General features: G+C 43.4%; 1 protein-coding gene across 4 annotated transcripts in view; it reads right to left on the bottom strand.

Moving 5' to 3' along the window:
- Window positions 1-22,528, bottom strand: part of LOC123735940 (cell adhesion molecule CEACAM6-like) — a 119,526-nt gene that overhangs the window by 11,191 nt on the left and 85,807 nt on the right. The window contains exon 1 of one of the 4 annotated variants that reach the window (XM_082971918.1): window positions 8,875-11,208. The exons of 2 other annotated variants lie outside the window; for them this stretch is intronic. The gene's annotated coding sequence lies outside the window, so the exon portion shown is untranslated. Of the gene's footprint in view, window positions 1-8,874; window positions 11,209-22,528 lie in introns of those variants that run through there. One more of the 4 variants, XM_082971917.1, reaches the window with a different exon arrangement.

The raw sequence follows: 22,528 nt of genomic DNA, 5'->3' as shown, positions 1-22,528 counted from the left end.
TATAGATGTCAACCCTACTCCCCATCAGTCCCAGTATAGATGTCAACCCTACTCCCCATCAGTCCCAGTATAGATGTCAACCCTACTCCCCATCAGTCCCAGTATAGATGTCAACCCTACTCCCCATCAGTCCCAGTATAGATGTCAACCCTACTCCCCATCAGTCCCAGTATAGATGTCAACCCTACTCCCCATCAGTCCCAGTATAGATGTCAACCCTACTCCCCATCAGTCCCAGTATAGATGTCAACCCTACTCCCCATCAGTCCCAGTATAGATGTCAACCCTACTCCCCATCAGTCCCAGTATAGATGTCAACCCTACTCCCCATCAGTCCCAGTATAGATGTCAACCCTACTCCCCATCAGTCCCAGTATAGATGTCAACCCTACTCCCCATCAGTCCCAGTATAGATGTCAACCCTACTCCCCATCAGTCCCAGTATAGATGTCAACCCTACTCCCCATCAGTCCCAGTATAGATGTCAACCCTACTCCCCATCAGTCCCAGTATAGATGTCAACCCTACTCCCCATCAGTCCCAGTATAGATGTCAACCCTACTCCCCATCAGTCCCAGTATAGATGTCAACCCTACTCCCCATCAGTCCCAGTATAGATGTCAACCCTACTCCCCATCAGTCCCAGTATAGATGTCAACCCTACTCCCCATCAGTCCCAGTATAGATGTCAACCCTACTCCCCATCAGTCCCAGTATAGATGTCAACCCTACTCCCCATCAGTCCCAGTATAGATGTCAACCCTACTCCCCATCAGTCCCAGTATAGATGTCAACCCTACTCCCCATCAGTCCCAGTATAGATGTCAACCCTACTCCCCATCAGTCCCAGTATAGATGTCAACCCTACTCCCCATCAGTCCCAGTATAGATGTCAACCCTACTCCCCATCAGTCCCAGTATAGATGTCAACCCTACTCCCCATCAGTCCCAGTATAGATGTCAACCCTACTCCCCATCAGTCCCAGTATAGATGTCAACCCTACTCCCCATCAGTCCCAGTATAGATGTCAACCCTACTCCCCATCAGTCCCAGTATAGATGTCAACCCTACTCCCCATCAGTCCCAGTATAGATGTCAACCCTACTCCCCATCAGTCCCAGTATAGATGTCAACCCTACTCCCCATCAGTCCCAGTATAGATGTCAACCCTACTCCCCATCAGTCCCAGTATAGATGTCAACCCTACTCCCCATCAGTCCCAGTATAGATGTCAACCCTACTCCCCATCAGTCCCAGTATAGATGTCAACCCTACTCCCCATCAGTCCCAGTATAGATGTCAACCCTACTCCCCATCAGTCCCAGTATAGATGTCAACCCTACTCCCCATCAGTCCCAGTATAGATGTCAACCCTACTCCCCATCAGTCCCAGTATAGATGTCAACCCTACTCCCCATCAGTCCCAGTATAGATGTCAACCCTACTCCCCATCAGTCCCAGTATAGATGTCAACCCTACTCCCCATCAGTCCCAGTATAGATGTCAACCCTACTCCCCATCAGTCCCAGTATAGATGTCAACCCTACTCCCCATCAGTCCCAGTATAGATGTCAACCCTACTCCCCATCAGTCCCAGTATAGATGTCAACCCTACTCCCCATCAGTCCCAGTATAGATGTCAACCCTACTCCCCATCAGTCCCAGTATAGATGTCAACCCTACTCCCCATCAGTCCCAGTATAGATGTCAACCCTACTCCCCATCAGTCCCAGTATAGATGTCAACCCTACTCCCCATCAGTCCCAGTATAGATGTCAACCCTACTCCCCATCAGTCCCAGTATAGATGTCAACCCTACTCCCCATCAGTCCCAGTATAGATGTCAACCCTACTCCCCATCAGTCCCAGTATAGATGTCAACCCTACTCCCCATCAGTCCCAGTATAGATGTCAACCCTACTCCCCATCAGTCCCAGTATAGATGTCAACCCTACTCCCCATCAGTCCCAGTATAGATGTCAACCCTACTCCCCATCAGTCCCAGTATAGATGTCAACCCTACTCCCTATCAGTCCCAGTATAGATGTCAACCCTACTCCCTATCAGTCCCAGTATAGATGTCAACCCTACTCCCTATCAGTCCCAGTATAGATGTCAACCCTACTCCCTATCAGTCCCAGTATAGATGTCAACCCTACTCCCTATCAGTCCCAGTATAGATGTCAACCCTACTCCCTATCAGTCCCAGTATAGATGTCAACCCTACTCCCTATCAGTCCCAGTATAGATGTCAACCCTACTCCCTATCAGTCCCAGTATAGATGTCAACCCTACTCCCTATCAGTCCCAGTATAGATGTCAACCCTACTCCCTATCAGTCCCAGTATAGATGTCAACCCTACTCCCTATCAGTCCCAGTATAGATGTCAACCCTACTCCCTATCAGTCCCAGTATAGATGTCAACCCTACTCCCTATCAGTCCCAGTATAGATGTCAACCCTACTCCCTATCAGTCCCAGTATAGATGTCAACCCTACTCCCTATCAGTCCCAGTATAGATGTCAACCCTACTCCCTATCAGTCCCAGTATAGATGTCAACCCTACTCCCTATCAGTCCCAGTATAGATGTCAACCCTACTCCCTATCAGTCCCAGTATAGATGTCAACCCTACTCCCTATCAGTCCCAGTATAGATGTCAACCCTACTCCCTATCAGTCCCAGTATAGATGTCAACCCTACTCCCTATCAGTCCCAGTATAGATGTCAACCCTACTCCCTATCAGTCCCAGTATAGATGTCAACCCTACTCCCTATCAGTCCCAGTATAGATGTCAACCCTACTCCCTATCAGTCCCAGTATCAATGTCAACCCTACTCCCTATCAGTCCCAGTATAGATGTCAACTCTACTCCCTATCAGTCCCAGTATAGATGTCAACCCTACTCCCTATCAGTCCCAGTATAGATGTCAACCCTACTCCCTATCAGTCCCAGTATAGATGTCAACCCTACTCCCTATCAGTCCCAGTATAGATGTCAACCCTACTCCCTATCAGTCCCAGTATAGATGTCAACCCTACTCCCTATCAGTCCCAGTATAGATGTCAACCCTACTCCCTATCAGTCCCAGTATAGATGTCAACCCTACTCAGTCTGGTCCTAAAGGACCCTCAGATAAATCCACTGTGTCATTCACACACATTCCAACACTCCTCCACTGAGACACTTTATGAATACAGGCCCTGATGTAACAACCAAAACTGTCTCACCCTGATCTGTTTCACCTGTCTTGTGCTTGTCTCCACCCGCCCTCCAGGTGTCGCCAGTTTCCCCCCTTATCCCCTGTGTATTTATACAGTGGTGGAAAAGTACCCAATTGTCATACTTGAGTAAAAGTGAGTCACCCAGTAAAATACGACTTGAGTAAAAGTCTAAAAGTATTTGGTTTTAAATAATATGATATAAAGTATCAAAAATAAATGTAATTGCAAAAATGTACTTAAGTATCAAAAGTAAAAGTATGAATCATTTCAAATTCCTTGTTAAGCAAACCAGATGGCACAACTGTTTGTGTTTTGTTTGTATGTGCAGATAGCCAGGGGCACACTCCAACACTCAGAAATCATTCAGAAACAAAGCGTTTGTGTTTAGTGAGTTTTCACATCAGAATCAGTAGGGATGACCAGGGATGTTCTCTTGATAAGTGCGTGAATTGGACCTTTTCTGTCCTGCTAAGCATTCAAAATTTAACGAGGACTTTTGGGTGTCAGGGGAAATGTATTGAGTAATAAGTACATTATTTTCTTTTAGGAATGTAGTGAAGTAAAAGTGAAAGTTGTCAAAAATAAAAATAGTAAAATAAAGTACAGATACCCCAAAACAACTACTTCAGGAGTACTTGAAAGTATTTTTACTCAAGTACTTTACACCACTGCCTTTATACCTGTATTTTCTGTTTGTCTGTTGCCAGTTCGTATCGCCAAGCCTACCAGCCTGGTTCTCCCTAGCCCCTGTTTCTCCCTAGCCCCTGGTTCTCCCTAGCCCCTGGTTCTCCCTAGCCCCTGGTTCTCCCTAGCCCCTGGTTCTCCCTAGCCCCTGGTTCTCCCTAGCCCCTGGTTCCCCCTAGCCCCTGGTTCTCCCTAGCCCCTGGTTCTCCCTAGCCCCTGGTTCTCCCTAGCCCCTGGTTCCCCCTAGCCCCTGGTTCCCCCTAGCACCTGGTTCCCCCTAGCCCCTGTTTCTCCCTAGCCCCTGGTTCCCCCTAGCCCCTGGTTCCCCCTAGCCCCTGGTTCTCCCTAGCCCCTGGTTCTCCCTAGCCCCTGGTTCTCCCTAGCCCCTGGTTCCCCCTAGCCCCTGGTTCCCCCTAGCCCCTGGTTCCCCCTAGCCCCTGTTTCTCCCTAGCCCCTGTTTCTCCCTAGCCCCTGGTTCTCTCTAGCCCCTGGTTCCCCCTAGCCCCTGGTTCTCCCTAGCCCCTGGTTCTCCCTAGCCCCTGGTTCCCCCTAGCCCCTGGTTCCCCCTAGCCCCTGGTTCTCTCTAGCCCCTGGTTCCCCCTAGCCCCTGGTTCTCCCTAGCCCCTGGTTCCCCCTAGCCCCTGGTTCCCCCTAGCCCCTGGTTCTCCCTAGCCCCTGGTTCTCTCTAGCCCCTGGTTCTCTCTAGCCCCTGGTTCTCTCTAGCCCCTGGTTCTCCCTAGCCCCTGGTTCTCCCTAGCCCCTGGTTCTCCCTAGCCCCTGGTTCTCCCTAGCCCCTGGTTCTCCCTAGCCCCTGTTTCTCCCTAGCCCCTGGTTCTCCCTAGCCCCTGGTTCTCCCTAGCCCCTGGTTCTCTCTAGCCCCTGGTTCTCCCTAGCCCCTGGTTCTCCCTAGCCCCTGGTTCTCTCTAGCCCCTGGTTCTCCCTAGCCCCTGGTTCTCCCTAGCCCCTGGTTCTCCCTAGCCCCTGGTTCTCTCTAGCCCCTGTTTTTCTAGTTTTTCCGGTTTTGACCACTCTGCCTGTCCTGACCCTGAGCCTGCCTGCCGTTCTGTACCTTACTGACTCTACCCTGGATTACTGACCTCTGCCTGCCCTTGACCTGTCGTCTGCCTGCCCCCTGTTTTGTTAATAAACATCTGTTATTCAAACTGTCTGCATCTGGGTCTTATCTGACACAGTTCTGATCCAAAACACAGCTCAAAACATAACAAGAAGTAAAATTATACATTCCCCTCAAGAATATGACTAATGACTAAAATCAAATAACCCAAAACTATTTTTCAAGATATTGTCACGCGTACTTATAGAGTGAAGTGAAGGAGAGAGGTCCTGTACAGAGAGTCAACCAGTTGATACATATTTAAAGTAGTCAGGGCACAAGTAGCTGATGCAGAACTGTCCTTTCCTCTTTAAGTCATTAACATGCATGACGACGAGAACAACATGTCAGAGAAGGGAGGTTACTGTATTAGAATGGGCCCTACATTTCTAAAATGGACAAAATGTCCCCCATTTCCACTTTTATTTAAATACAGAATCATGTTAACAATATGTTGACTATTCTTTATGGAATGTTTATAATATCTTAGAATGTGTTGCCTTGTCCCTCTGAGTTCTACATGGAACAGGTCAAAGTTCCATTTACATTTGGTCAGTTCCATGAAGTCATTCATTCTATTCTATAAACACATTCAATTTACACTCCTCATCAGCTGCATCAAAGTGATACTGAAGGTTTCAGTGTTCTAGACTAGAGCTCTCCCTACTGGCATCTCAGCATTACTGTAGTGTCTCTTCGTACGATGGGCAGTAATATAATGCCTTGATCATATTCAGTTACACTGGCTTCTTCCCAAATGGCACCCTATGTCAAAAGTAGTACACTATTAAGGGAACAGGGTGCCATTTGGGAGAGAACCACTGTTGGCCATCGTGTATAGTACTGGTACCTAATAATAATGTCCTCAATAATGTTGGGCTAATAACAACATAACAAACTAATGAAACGCAACACTGGTGTTAAAAAGTAAAATTTAAGCACACAAAAATGGATGTCTGTTCTATAGAACATGCCGCTATCATATTCTGTTCCACTGTTGGCCCTTGTGAACAGCAGATGGCAAGCAGTGGATAGCAGCTGATTTACGGGCTCCTGACCTACTCCGCTATTTTGTGTCTTTTTTGTGCTGATTTTAACTTTACTCTGACCGAAAACAGCTTCCGGACATCAGAACAGTGATCATTTAACTTGATATGGACAAACATTTCTACCTCAACGAGATGGCAAATTATGGACGTTCTGCTTACTCCGGACCAGGCCCTAATCCCCCGGGACTCGAAAGAGGAAGTGGCGGCAATAGAGAGGCAAGCGAGCAGGCATCCTGACGAGATTACGTTGGCGATCAAATAGACCACCATTGCCCTCTGTTCTATTGTAAATAAGATTGTGTTCTTAACTGACTTTCCTAGTTAAATAAAGGTTAAATACAAAATGTATTTAATAAATTAATATTGGCGAACGTGCAGTCACTGGAGAACAAACTGGATGAGCTATGTTCTATCCTATCACTGGAAAACTGTAATACGTTTTTCTTGAGTTGTGGCTGAATGAGGACCTGGATATACATCTTGCTGGTTTTTCTACACAAAAATGTTTTGCTTTCTAGAACCTTAAAGGGTTATTTGGCTGATGCCATAGGAGAACCCTTTGAAGAATCCTTTTAGGTTCCAGGAAGAACCTTGTTGAATTACAGGTAGAACCTTTTTGGGTTCCATGTAGAACCCTTTCCACAGAGTGTTCTACATGTAAACGAAAGGGGTTCTACCTAGAACCAAAAAGGGTGCTCCTATTGGGACAGCCGAGGAACCCTTTTGGAACCCTTTTCTCTAAGAGTGCATCTTCAAGAATGGATGGCAGACTCTGGTAAGTCGAAGGGAGGAGGGGTGTGTCTCTTTGTTAAGGAAGTCTCAAGTTTTTGCTTGCCTGAGTTAGAATACCTTGTGATAAGCAGTAAACAATACTGTTTACCAAGAGAGTTTTCATCTACACTGAACAAAAATATAAACGCAACATGCAAAATATTTTAAGATTTTACTGACTTACAGTTCATATAAGGAAATCCGTTAATTTAAATAAATGTATTAGGACCTAATAGATTTCATATGACTGGGAATACACATATGCATCTGTTGGTCACAGATACCTTAAAAAAAAGTAGGGGCATGGATCAGAAAACTAGTCAGTATCTGGTGTGACCACTTTTTGTCTCATGCAGCGCGACATCTCCTTTCCATAGAGGCCTGTCGAATGTTGTCCAACTAATCTTTAATGGCTGTGAGAAGTTGCTGAATATTGGCAAGAACTGGAACATGCTGTCGTACACGTCGATCCAGAGCATCCAAAGCATTCTCAATAGGACAGTGTTGAGTATGCAGGCCATAGAAGAACTGGGACATTTTCAGCTTCCAGAAATTGTGTATGATTCTTGCGACATGGGGCCATGCATTTTGATGCTGAAACATGAGGTGATGGCGGTGGATGAATAGCACAAAAATGGGCCTCAGGATCTCGTCACAGTATCTCTCTGTATTCAAATTGACATCGATAAAATGCAATTGTGTTCGTTGTCCATAGCTTATGCCTAACCATACCATAACCCCACTGCCACCATGGGGTATACTGTTCACAACGTTGGCATCAGCAAAACGCTTGCCCAGACTACGCCATACACGCTGTCTGCTATCTGCCCGGTACAGTTGAAAACAGGATTCATCCGTGAAGAGCACACTTCTCCAGCGTGCCAGTGGCCATCGAAGGTGAGTATTTGCCCACTGAAGTCGATTACGATGCCAAACAGCAATCAGGTCAAAATATGCAGTTCTGTCCTTGAGCAAGGCAGTTAACACCCAACAACAACTGATCCCTGGTGCCGATGATGTCGATTAAGGCAGATCCCGCAGTGTTGCTCTGTTTCAGAGGGGTTAGGTTAACTGTAGAAGAAGTTTACAATTGGTTCATTCATCCCCTTCCTCTCCCCTGTAACTATTCCCCAGGTCGTTACTGTAAATGAGAACGTGTTCTCAGTCAACTTACCTGGTAAAATAACGGATAAATAAAATAAAGAAGACACATTTTAGTTGAATGCATTTAGTTGTGCAACTGACTGGGTATCCCCCTTTCCCTTACATGTGTGTACATTTTTATTTTACCTTTATTTAACTAGGAAAGTCAGTTAAGAGCAAATTCTTATTTTCAATGATGGCCTAGGAACAGTGGGTTAACTGCCTTGTTCAGGGGCAGAACGACAGATTTGTACCTTGTCAGCCCAGGGATTCAATCTGCAACCTTTCAGTTACGAGTCCAACACTCTAACCACTAGGCTACCTGCCGACCCATAACCACCTCAATTATTTCATACCCCTGCACATCAACTAGGTACTGGTAAATAGACATGTTATTTTTTACTCATTATTGTTATTTGTTATTCACTGTGTATTTATTCCTTGTGTCACTATTTAAAATGTTTTTACTCTGCATTGTTGGAAATGGACCCGTTAGTAAGCATTTCAATCCACCGTCACTGTGTCTCACGTAAATAATACTCCTAAACACAACCCTCCATCACTGTGTTTCATATTAATACTGTATTACTCCTAAAAGCTAAACACCCAATCCCCTCTTACTTTAGCCCATTTTCAAACACGTCTCCACAAAAATCTATTACTGTCAGAGTCCTTAAAATAGCAGGAAAAAGTATTATATATGAAACCACATGTACAATACTGTATCAGATTAATATGCAGAAATACATCTACAGAGTACATAACAGAAAAACAAAACAACATACATTCCAATAGCATCGCCATGCACATAACAGGATACAGAAGTTCATGGTTACAAACAAATTATAAAATATACATATTTTAAGATATCGTCAAGCATACTTACAGAGTGAAGGGTAGACGTGTTGTAAGTTAACTTACTGTCAGTAAACAGACACTGAGTGTGAAGTTTGAGATCTGTGGTTAACCCAACATTGAAGTAGTCTGTGTCCATAGAGTTTAATAGAGGGCGCACTTGCTTCAAAACTAAAGCCATTGAATACAAACTTTCAGTTGGTTTACCGACTGTCATTAAAGTTATGGAAGTTGAAGAAGAAGACATTAACTACTTTAAAATGGAGATAGTCCTCAATTGCTCTTCTCATTCTGTTGCAGACGACATAATGACAAATATGCATAGATGGACCCTCTAGACAAATCTATGTCAGGAACTAAGAAGCTGATGCAGAGAGGGCTTCCTTCCTCAGTCACACATACAGTGTTCGAGAGCATCAAAACTGTGATGCATCGTGGGTAAATTGTGACTGACTGACTGACTGAGTGAGTGAGTAGTTATTTATCATGCAAGGTCATTTGTAGATCTCGACTCGTCTATAAAGTCGGCTGCAATGTCAAACACTCCTACATTTACATAACATTATAGCATTTGTAGCAAAAATCTAATTCAAATCATGGGACCGATAATATGATTTGTCAGATTAACATTAGCACATCATGTTCAAATCATCTATAAGTGACTTTGTTGAGCTTCACATTGAATTTTATACATTTGGATGATTTGGACATGATTTGGACATGATAAAATGACTAAAAGAAATGTGCAAAAAATGCTAATATTGGTCGGATGACTTGAATGGGATTTGTGCCACAAATGCTAAAACATTAGCAAGTGGAAACAGTACCAGGGGAAACTAAACCAAAGCATGGATTGCTGACATAGGAGGACATGAGGATGATGAGGGTGATGTGTTGATGAGGGTGATGTGTTGATGAGGATGATGTGTTGATGAGGATGATGTGTTGATGATGATGATGTGTTGATGAGGATGATGAGGATGATGTGTTGATGAGGATGATGTGTTGATGAGGATGATGTGTTGATGAGGATGATGTGTTGATGAGGATGATGAGGATGATGATGATGAGGATGATGTGTTGATGATGATGAGGATGATGTGTTGATGAGGACGATGAGGATGATGTGTTGATGAGGATGATGTGTTGAATAGGATGATGTGTTGATGAGGGTGATGTGTTGATGAGGATGATGTGTTGATGAAGATGATGTGTTGATGAGGACGATGTGTTGATGAGGATGATGTGATGATGATGTGTTGATGAGGATGATGTGTTGATGAGGATGATGTGATGATGATGTGTTGATGAGGATGATGAGGATGATGTGTTGATGAGGATGATGTGTTGATGAGGATGTTGTGTTGATGAGGATGATGAGGATGATGTGTTGATGAGGATGATGATGTGTTGATGAGGATGATTATGTGTTGATGAGGATGATGAGGATGATGATGTGTTGATGAGGATGATGAGGATGATGTGATGATGAGGATGATGTGTTGATGAGGATGATGAGGATGATGATGTGTTGATGAGGATGATGATGTGTTGATGAGGATGATGAGGATGATGTGATGATGAGGATGATGTGTTGATGAGGACGATGTGTTGATGCTGTGTTGATGAGGATGATGAGGATGATGTGTTGATGAGGATGATGTGTTGATGAGGATGATGATGTGTTGATGAGGATGATGTGTTGATGAGGATGATGTGTTGATGAGGATGATGTGTTGATGAGGATAATGAGGATGATGTGGATGATGTGTTGATGAGGACGATGTGTTGATGAGGACGATGTGTTGATGTAGGATGCAGCTAAACAGCTTGACACAATAATTTCTGAGGTAGAGCCTCTACTGATTGAAGATAGCATGTAAATGGCTGTGAGAAAACCTATCTAGTAACTGGACCTCTCTGTCTTTTAGAGTCCTGTAAAAGGCTGTGAGAAACCTATCTAGTAACTGGACCTCTCTGTCTTTTAGAGTCCTGTAAAAGGCTGTGAGAAACCTATCTAGTAACTGGACCTCTCTGTCTTTTAGAGCTCTGTAAAAGGCTGTGAGAAACCTATCTAGTAACTGGACCTCTCTGTTTTTTAGAGTCCTGTAAAAGGCTGTGAGAAACCTATCTAGTAACTGGACCTCTCTGTCTTTTAGAGTCCATAGCATCCAAAGGCATATACATCTGTCAGCTGGTGTGACCTCAACAAGAAATGTCCAAAATTCCAACGCAATTACAACGTTAAAACAGACAACCCCCAACCTCACGTATGTGGACACTGCCCTGTCTGTAAAGGTATGTGGTATCCTACACTGCCCTGTCTGTAAAGGTATGTGGTATCCTACACTGGCCCTGTCTGTAAAGGTATGTGGTATCCTACACTGCCCTGTCTGTAAAGGTATGTGGTATCCTACACTGCCCTGTCTGTAAAGGTATGTGGTATCCTACACTGCCCTGTCTGTAAAGGTATGTGGTATCCTACACTGCCCTGTCTGTAAAGGTATGTGGTATCCTACACTGCCCTGTCTGTAAAGGTATGTGGTATCCTACACTGCCCTGTCTGTAAAGGTGTGTGGTATCCTACACTGCCCTGTCTGTAAAGGGTCTTTGAAAAGCAGAGACACTGAAGTGGTTCAAGAAGTGGAACATGAGTGCTACCTTCAACCATTGGATGAAGATGAACATTCAGAGACGATTTGTGTTTTATGACTTTGAGAGTAATCAGCAACCAGGGGTTTATCTACCAATTGTTGTTTCCACCATGACTTTCAAGGGTGAAAAGTGGTCAGCAGACGGCCTCAACTGTGCTAACATTTATAAAACCCCAGTACTAAAACACTGTGCTCTACTCTGTCTACAACATTTATAAAACCCCAGTACTAAAACACTGTGCTCTACTCTGTCTAAAACATTTATAAACCCCCAGCTATCCAAACACATGTGGTGTGGACTTTGTGTGTCTGGTAAACACATGTGGATCTGGTGAACAGTTATCACTTGTTGACCAACTACAGGAATACTGACCTCAGAGTCTCCAGTCTGCAGTGTGGATCCTCCAGTACAGCAGAGAGCAGCTTCACTCCTGAATCCTTCAGGTCATTGTTACTCAGGTCCAGCTCTCTCAGGTGTGAGGGGTTTGAACTGAGAACTGAGGCCAACACTTTACAGGATGTGTCTGTGAGTTTACAGCCAGTGAGTCTGCCAACACCAGAAGAAATACAATGACAGACAGGTTGTATTAAAATGATACGCTTAGCTTTCCCTGTTTACGCTGTTACCCGTTTACAAATAATGTGTTGGGTTTGACCTCAGAGCTGAGACCAGAGAAGCACAGCCTTCCTCTGTGACTAGACAGCCTGACCAGCCTGCCAAGAGCCAAATCATTTTAAAACCACACTGCTATTCTTTGGTGGTGAAAATAGTGGCAGTATATTTTTTCAACTTATTCAGATATATCAGTCATGAAACCTGCCATATCTATTCAGAAATTAATGTATCATATTATAAATTACAAATTATCAATGTTTTGCCTGCAGATAGAAATATTTATAGTACAAATTTTTGAGTAGACTGACCAGACCAGTTTAAAAGCAGTATCAGTCAAAAGACAGACAGTGAGGTATCAGATTTAGATTGTATTGAGTATACAGTCCACACCATATCTATTTTGACAGTGAAGATAACATTTTAAATGTGGCTCTAAACTCCAACATTTTGGATTTCAGATCAAATGTTTCATATGAGGTGACAGTATATAATGTAAACTTTTATTTGAGGATATTTTCATACATATCTGTTTCACCCATTTGGAAAAATGAAATCACTTTATGTATCTAGTCCCCCCATTTGATTAAGTCATAAGTATTCTGACCAATTAACTCATAGTGTATTAAAATAGTCAAAAGTTTAGTATTTGGTCCCATATTCTTTGACTGCAATGACTACATCAAGCCTGTGACTGCCATGATTGAGAAAGATCTTGAAAAATAATGAGTGAGAAAGTTACAGAGGCTACAACAAAACATGCTAACCTCTCACCATTACCAATAACAAAGGCTACAACAAAACATGCTAACCTCTCACCATTACCAATAACAGAGGCTTCAACAAAACATGCTAACCTCTCACCATTACCAATAACAGAGGCTTCAACAAAACATGCTAACCTCTCACCATTACCAATAACAGAGACTACAACAAAACATGCTAACCTCTCACCATTACCAATAACAGAGGCTACCACAAAACATGCTAACCTCTCACCATTACCAATAACAGAGGCTACAACAAAACATGCTAACCTCTCACCATTACCAATAACAGAGGCTACAACAAAACATGCTAACCTCTCATCATTACCAATAACAGAGGCTACAACAAAACATGCTAACCTCTCACCATTACCAATAACAGAGGCTACAACAAAACATGCTAACCTCTCACCATTAACAGAGGCTACAACAAAACATGCTAACCTCTCACCATTACCAATAACAGAGGCTACAACAAAACATGCTAACCTCTCACCATTACCTATAACAGAGGCTACAACAAAACATGCTAACCTCTCACCATTACCAATAACAGAGGCTACAACAAAACATGCTAACCTCTCACCATTAGCTATAACAGAGGAGGTCTGATCTTTGTGCCTCTGTAACTTTCTCATTTGTCATTATTCACGATTAATTCCTGATTATTCATAATCATGGTAGCATCCACATGAATGTAGAAGTGTTCAGAAACATCTTCTATTCTTACTGACAATACAAGTGAAGTGACTCCAAAATGACAGGACATTATTCACCATTCAGTTTCTATTAGGAAACACATCATCCAAAACACAACCAAGACAAACTGTAAATGCATTCAACAAGTTAGTAGAATCACAAGCTTGATGTAATCACTGCAGGCATGGAATACTGGACCCAACACTAAACTTTTGACTAAATGAATTTGTCCAAATAATTAAGACTTCTTCAAATGGGAGAACTAAACTCAGCAAAAAAAGAAACGTTCTCTCACTGTCATTTGTGTTTATTTTCAGCAAACTTAACACGTGTAAATATTTGTTTGAACATAACAACATTCAACAACTGAGACATAAACTGAACAAGTTCCACAGACATGTGACTAACAGAAATGGAATAATGTGTCCCTGAACAAAGTGGGAGGGTCAAAATCAAAAGTAACAGTCAGTATCTGGTGTGGCCACCAGCTGCATCAAGAACTGCAGTGCATCTCTTCCTCATGGACTGCACCAGATTTGCCAGTTCTTGATGTGAGTTGTTACCCCACTCTTCCAGCAAGGCACCTGCAAGTTCCTGGACATTTTTTGTGGGAATGGTCCTAGCCCTCACCCTCCGTTCCAACAGGTCCCAGACGTGCTCAATGTGATTGAGATCCGGGCTCTTTGCTAGCCATGGCAGAACACTGGCATTCCTGTCTTGCAGGAAATCACGCACAGAACAAGCTGTATGGCTGGTGGCATTGTCATGCTGGAGGGTCATGTCAGGAAGAGCCTGCAGGAAGGGTACCACATGAGAGAGGAGGATGTCTTCCCTGTAACGCACAGCGTTGAGATTGCCTGCAATGACAACAAGCTCAGTCCGATGATGCTGTGACACACAGCCCCAGACCATGACGGACCCTCCACCTCCAAATCAATCCCGTTCCAGAGTACAGGCCTCGGTGTAACGCTAATTCCTTTGACGATAAACGCGAATCCGACCATCACCCCTGGTGAGCCAAAACCTCGACTCGTCAGTGAAGAGCACTTTTTGCCAGTCCTGTCTGGTCCAGCGACGGTGGGTTTGTGCCCATAGGCGACGTTGTTGCCGGTGATGTCTGGTGAGGACCTGCCTTACAACAGGTCTACAAGCCCTCAGTCCAGCCTATCTCAGCCTGTTGCGGACAGTCTGAGCACTGATGGAGGGATTGTGCATTCCTGGTGTAACTCGGGCAGTTGTTGCCATCTTGTACCTGTCCCGCAGGTGTGATGTTCGGATGTACCGATCCTGCGCAGGTGTTGTTACACGTGGTCTGCCACTGCAAGGACAATCAGCTGTCCGTCCTGTCTCCCTGTAGCACTGTCTTAGGCATCTCATAGTACGGACATTGCAATGTATTGCCCTGGCCACATCTGCAGTCCTTGTGCCTCCTTGCAGCATGGCTAAGGCACGTTCACGCAGATGAGCAGGGACCCTGGGCAACTTTCTTTTGGTGTTTTTCAGAGTCAGTAGAAAGGCCTCTTTCGTGTCCTAAGTTTTCATAACTGTGACCTTAATTGCCTACCGTCTGTAAGCTGTTAGTGTCTTAACGACCATTCCACAGGTGCATGTTCATTATTGTTTATGGTTCATTGAACAAGCATGGGAAACAGTGCTTAAACCCTTTTCAATAAAGATCTGTGAAGTTAATTGGATTTTTATGAATTATCTTTGAAAGACAGGGTCCTGAAAAAGGGATGTTTCTTTTTTTGCTGAGTTTAGATGCATAAAGTGCTTTCATATCTAAACGGTAAAAAATAAAGTCTTGGCCAAAAGTTTTGAGAATGACACAAATATTAATTTTCACAAAGTCTGCTGCCTCAGTTTGTATGATGGCAATTTGCGTATACTCCAGAATGTTATGAAGAGTGATCAGATGAATTGCAAATGATTGGCAAGTCCCTCTTTGCCATGCAAATGAACTGAATCCCCCAAAAAACATTTCCACTGCATTTCAGCCCTGCCACAAAAGGAACAGCTGACATCATGTCAGTGATTCTCTCGGTAACACAGGTGTGAGTGTTGACGAGGACAAGGCTGGAGATCTCTCTGTCATGCTGATTGAGTTCGGATAACAGACTGGAAGCTTCAAAAGGAGGGTGGTGCTTGGAATCATTGTTCTTCCTCGGTCAAACATGGTTACCTGCAAGGAAACACGTGTCGTCATCATTGCTTTGCACAAAAAGGGCTTCACAGGCAAGGATATTGCTGCCAGTAAGATTGCACCTAAATCAACCATTTATCGGATCATCAAGAACTTCAAGGAGAGCGGTTCAATTGTTGTGAAGAAGGCTTCAGGGCACCCAAGAAAGTCCAGCAAACGCCAGGACAGTCTCCTAAAGTTGATTCAGCTGCGGGATTGGGGCACCACCAGTACAGAGCTTGCTCAAGAATGGCAGCAGGCAGGTGTGAGTGCATCTGCACGCACAGTGAGGCGAAGACTTTCGGAGGATGGCCTGGTGTCAAGAAGGTCAGCAAAGAAGCCACTTCTCTCCAGGAAAAATATCAGGGACAGACTGATATTCTGCAAAAGGTACAGGGATTGGACTGCTGAGGACTGGGGTAAAGTCATTTTCTCTGATGAATCCCCTTTCCGATTGTTTGGGGCATCCGGAAAAAAACTTGTCCGGAGAAGACAAGGTGAGCACTATCATCAGTCCTGTGTCATGCCAACAGTAAAGCATCCTGAGACCATTCATGTGTGGGGTTGCTTCTCAGCCAAGGGAGTGGGCTCACTCACAATTTTGCCAAAGAACACAGCCATGAATAAAGAATGGTACCAACACATCCTCCGAGAGCAACTTCTCCCAACCATCCAGGAACAGTTTGGTGACGAACAATGCCTTTTCCAGCATGATGGAGCACCTTGCCATAAGGCAAAAGTGATAACTAAGTGGCTCTGGGAACAAAACATCGATATTTTGGGTCCATGGCCAGGAAACTCCCCAGACCTTAATCCCATTGAGAACTTGTGGTCAATCCTCAAGAGGCAGGTGGACAAACAAAAACCCACAAATTCCGACAAACTCCAAGCATTGATTACGCAAGAATGGGCTGCCATCAGTCAGGATGTGGCCCAAAGTTAATTGACAGCATGCCAGGGCGGATTGCAGAGGTCTTGAAAGAGAAGGGTCAACACTACAAATATTGACTCATTGCTTCAACTTCATGTGATTGTCAATAAAAGCCTTTGACACTTATGAAATTCTTCTAATTATACTCCAGTATCCCACAGTAACATCTGACTAAAATATCTAAAGACAATGAAGCAGCGGACTTTGTGAAAAATAATATTTTTGTCATTCTCAAAACTTTTGGCCATAACTGTATATGTATGAATACCTTTAAATAAAAGGTGACATTCTGTACTGTCACCTAATATGAAACATTCTATCTCAAATCCAGAATGCTGGAGCATAGCACCACATTTAATACTATAAGCTTCACTGTTCAAACACATGTGGTGTGGACTATGTGTGTCTGGTAAACATGTGGATCTGGTGAACAGTTATCCCTTGTTGACCAACTACAGGAATACTGACCTCAGAGTCTCCAGTTTACAGTGGGGATCCTCCAGTCCAGCACAGAGCAGCTTCACCCCTGAATCCTTCAGGTCATTGTTACTCAGGTCCAGCTCTCTCAGGTGTGAGGGGTTTGAACTGAGAACTGAGGCCAACACTTTCCAGGATGTGTCTGTGATTTTACAGCCAGTGAGTCTGTAATCACAGAAGAAATACAATGACAGACAGGTTGTATTAAAATGATACGCTTAGCTTTCCCTGTTTGCGCTGTTACCCGTTTACAAATAATGTGTTGGGTTTGACCACAGAGCTGAGACCAGAGAAGCACAGCCTTCCTCTGTGACTAGACAGCCTGACAGCCTGCAAAGAGTCAAATCATATTAAAATCACACTGCTATTCTTTGGTGGTGAAAATAGTGGCAGTATATTTCTTCAGATAGAAACATGTATAGTACAAATATTTGAGTAGACTCACCAGACCAGTTTAAAAAGCAGTATCAGTCAAAAGACAGACAGTGAGGTATCAGATTTAGATTGTATTGAGTATACAGTCCACACCATATCTATTTTGACAGTGAAGCAAACATTTTAAATGTGGCTCTATACTCCAACATTTAGGATTTTAGATCAAATGTTTCATATGAGGTGACAGTATATAATGTCACCTTTTATTTGAGGGTATTTTAATACATACAGTTGAAGTCAGAAGTTTACATACAGTGGGGCAAAAAAGTATTTAGTCAGCCACCAATTGTGCAAGTTCTCCCACTTAAAAAGATGAAAATCACATTGTAGGATTTTTAATGAATTTATTTGCAAATTATGGTGGAAAATAAGTATTTGGTCAATAACAAAAGTTTATCTCAATACTTTGTTATATACCCTTTGTTGGCAATGACACAGGTCAAATGTTTTCTGTAAGTCTTCACAAGGTTTTCACACACTGTTGCTGGTATTTTGGCCCATTCCTCCATGCAGATCTCCTCTAGAGCAGTGATGTTTTGGGGCTGTCGCTGGGCAACACGGACTTTCAACTCCCTCCAAAGATTTTCTACGGGGTTGAGATCTGGAGACTGGCTAGGCCACTCGAGGACCTTGAAATGCTTCTTACGAAGCCACTCCTTCGTTGCCCGGGCGGTGTGTTTGGGATCATTGTCATGCTGAAAGACCCAGCCACGTTTCATCTTCAATGCCCTTGCTGATGGAAGGAAGTTTTCACTCAAAAACATGGCCCCATTCATTCTTTCCTTTACACGGATCAGTCGTCCTGGTCCCTTTGCAGAAAAACAGCCCCAAAGCATGATGTTTCCACCCCCATGCTTCACAGTAGGTATGGTGTTCTTTGGATGCAACTCAGCATTCTTTGTCCTCCAAACACGACAAGTTGAGTTTTTACCAAAAAGTTATATTTTGGTTTCATCTGACCATATGACATTCTCCCAATCCTCTTCTGGATCATCCAAATGCTCTCTAGCAAACTTCAGACGGGCCTGGACATGTACTGGCTTAAGCAGGGGGACATGTCTGGCACTGCAGGATTTGAGTCCCTGGCGGCGTAGTGTGTTACTGATGGTAGGCTTTGTTACTTTGGTCCCAGCTCTCTGCAGGTCATTCACTAGGTCCCCCCATGTGGTTCTGGGATTTTTGCTCACCGTTCTTGTGATCATTTTGACCCCACGGGGTGAGATCTTGTGTGGAGCCCCAGATCGAGGGAGATTATCAGTGGTCTTGTATGTCTTCCATTTCCTAATAATTGCTCCCACAGTTGATTTCTTCAAACCAAGCTGCTTACCTATTGCAGATTCAGTCTTCCCAGCCTGGTGCAGGTCTACAATTTGGTTTCTGGTGTCCTTTGACAGCTCTTTGGTCTTGGCCATAGTGGAGTTTGGAGTGTGACTGTTTGAGGTTGTGGACAGGTGTCTTTTATACTGATAACAAGTTCAAACAGGTGCCATTAAGCTCTCTGGGCTAGGGGGGACGAATTCGTCCCACCTACGCAACAGCCAGTCTAATCCAGTAGCGCAATTTTCAAATACCTTAAAAATCCTATTACTTCAATTTCTCAAACATATGACTATTTTACAGCTATTTAAAGACAAGACTCTCGTTAATCTAACCACACTGTCTGATTTCAAAAAGGCTTTACAACGAAAACAAAACATTAGATTATGTCAGCAGAGTACCAAGCCAGAAATAATCAGACACCCATTTTTCAAGCTAGCATATAATGTCACAAAAACCCAGAAGACAGCTAAATGCAGCACTAACCTTTGAGGATCTTCATCAGATGACAACTCTAGGACATTATGTTATACAATACATGCATGTTTTGTTCAATCAAGTTCATATTTATATCAAAAACCAGCTTTTTACATTAGCATGTGACGTTCAGAACTAGCATACCCCCCGCAAACTTCCGGCGAATCACTAACAATTTACTAAATTACTCACGATAAACGTTCACAAAAAGCATAACAATTATTTTAAGAATTATAGATACAGAACTCCTCTATGCACTCGATATGTCCAATTTTAAAATAGCTTTTTGGTGAAAGCACATTTTGCAATATTCTAAGTACATAGCCCAGCCATCACGGGCTAGCTATTTAGACACCCGGCAAGTTTAGCACTCACCAATATCAGATTTAATATTACAAAAGTTTGATTACCTTTTGTTGTCTTCATCAGAATGCACTCCCAGGACTGCTACTTCAATAACAAATGTTGGTTTGGTCCAAAATAATCCATCGTTATATCCGAATAGCGGCGTTTTGTTCGTGCGTTCCAGAAGCTGTCCGAAATGGTAAATCAGGGTCGCGCGCATGGCGCAATTCGTGACAAAAAAAATCTAAATATTCCATTACCGTACTTCGAAGCATGTCAACCTCTGTTTAAAATCCATTTTTATGCCATTTTTCTCGTAAAAAAGCGATAATATTCCGACCGGGAATGTCCATTTAGCTAAACAGAGGAAAGAAAACAAGGCTTTCGGTCGACGCGGGCACGAGCCTGAGTCTCACAGTACTGTAACCAGCCACTACCCAAACGCGCTACTTTGTTTCAGCCAGAGCCTGCAAAGCCACGATTCAGCGTTTTGCCGCCTTCTGAGAGCCTATGGCAGCCGTAGGAAGTGTCACGGGACAGCTAAGATCCTCACTCTTCAATAAACAGAGACAAGAAGAACGACACCTTGTCAGACAGGCCACTTCCTGCATGAAATCTTCTCAGGTTTTTGCCTGCCATATGAGTTCTGTTATACTCAAAGACACCATTCAAACAGTTTTAGAAGCTTTAGGGTGTTTTCTATCCAAAGCCAATAATTATATGCATATTCTAGTTACTGGGCAGGAGTAGTAACCAGATTAAATCGGGTACGTTTTTTATCCAGCCGTGTCAATACTGCCCCCTAGCCCTACAGGTTAATACAGTTAACGGGTGGAGGACAGAGGAGCCTCTTAAAGAAGAAGTTAAAGGTCTGTGAGAGCCAGACATCTTGCTTGTTTGTAGGTGACCAAATACTTATTTTCCACCATAATTTGCAAATAAATTCATTAAAAATCCTACAATGTGATTTTCTGGATTTTTTTTCTCATTTTGTCTGTCATAGTTGACGTGTACCTATGATGAAAATTACAGGCCTCTCTCATCTTTTTAAGTGGGAGAACTTGCACAATTGGTGGCTGACTAAATACTTTTTTGCCCCACTGTACACCTTAGCCAAATACATTTTTACAATTCCTGACATTTAATCCTCGTAAAAATCCCCTGTTTTAGGTCAGTTAGGATCACCACTTTATTTTAAGAATGTGAAATGTCAGAATAATAGTAGAGAGAATGATTAATTTCAGCTTTTATTTCTTTCATCACATTCCCAGTGGGTCAGAAGTTTACATACACTCAATTAGTATTTGGTAGTTTTGCCTTTAAATGGTTTAACTTGGGTCAAACGTTTCGGGTAGCCTTCCACAAGCTTCCCACAATAAGTTGGGTGAATTTTGGCCAATTCCTCCTGACAGAGCTGGTGTAACTGAGTCAGGTTTGTAGGCCTCTTGCTCGCACACGCTTTTTCAGTTCTGCCCACAAATTTTCTATAGGATTGAGGTCAAGGTTTTGTGATGGCCACTCCAATACCTTGACTTTGTTGTCCTTAATCCATTTTGCCACAACTTTGGAAGTATGCTTGGGGTCATTGTCCATTTGGAAGACCCATTTGTGACCAAGCTTTAACTTCCTGACTGATGTCTCGAGATGTTGCTTCAATATATCCACAATTTTCCTGCCTCATGATGCCATCTATTTTGTGAAGTGCGCCAGTCCCTCCTGCATCAAAGCACCCCCACAACATGATGCTGCACGGTTGGGATGGTGTTCTTTGGCTTGCAAGCCTCCCCCTTTTTCCTACAAACATAATGATGGTCATTATGGCCAAACAGTTCTTGTATTGTTTCATCTGACCAGAGGACATTTCTCCAAAAAGTACGATCTTTGTCCCCATGTGCAGTTGCAAACCGTAGTCTGGCTTTTTTTATGGTGGTTTTGGAGCAGTGGCTTCTTCCTTGCTGAGCAACCTTTCAGATTATGTCGATATATGACTCGTTTTACTGTGGATATAAATACTTTTGTACCTGTTTCCTCCATCTTCACAAGATCCTTTGCTGTTGTTCTGGGATTGATTTGCACCAAAGTAAATTAATCTCTAGGAGACAGAACGCGTCTCCTTCCTGAGCGGAATGGCGTCTGTGTGGTCCCATGGTGTTTAGACTTGCATACTATTGCTTGAACAGATGAACGTGTTACCTTCAGGCGTTTGGAAATTGTGAACCATACTTGTGGAGGTCTACAATTTTATTTCTGAGATCTTGGCAGATTTCTTTTCATTTTCCCATGATGTCAAGCAAAGAGGCACTGAGTTTGAAGGTAGACCTTGAAATACATCCAAATGATGTCAATTAGCCTACCAGATGCTTCTAAAGCCGTAAGATAATTTTCTGGAATTTTCCATGCTGTTTAAGCTGTTAGGGCTAGGGGGCAGTATTGACACGGCCAGATAAAAAACGTACCCGATTTAATCTGGTTACTACTCCTGCCCAGTAACTAGAATATGCATATAATTATTGGCTTTGGATAGAAAACACCCTAAAGTTTCTAAAACTGTTTGAATGGTGTCTGTGAGTATAACATAACTCATATGGCAGGCAAAAACCTGAGAAGATTCTGTACAGGAAGTGGCCTGTCTGACAAGGTGTCGTTCATCTTGGCTCTTTTTATTGAAGACTGAGGATCTTTGCTGTAACGTGACACTTCCTACGGCTCCCATAGGCTCTCAGAGCCCGGGAAAAAGCTGAATGATATAGAGGCAGCCTCTGGCTGAAACACATTACCGCGTTTGGAA

The sequence above is a fragment of the Salmo salar genome, unplaced genomic scaffold, assembly GCF_965601325.2.
Source record: "Salmo salar unplaced genomic scaffold, fSalSal1 ptg000436l, whole genome shotgun sequence".
Lineage (NCBI taxonomy): Eukaryota > Metazoa > Chordata > Actinopteri > Salmoniformes > Salmonidae > Salmo > Salmo salar.
This window is presented reverse-complemented; position numbering and strand designations above follow the sequence as displayed.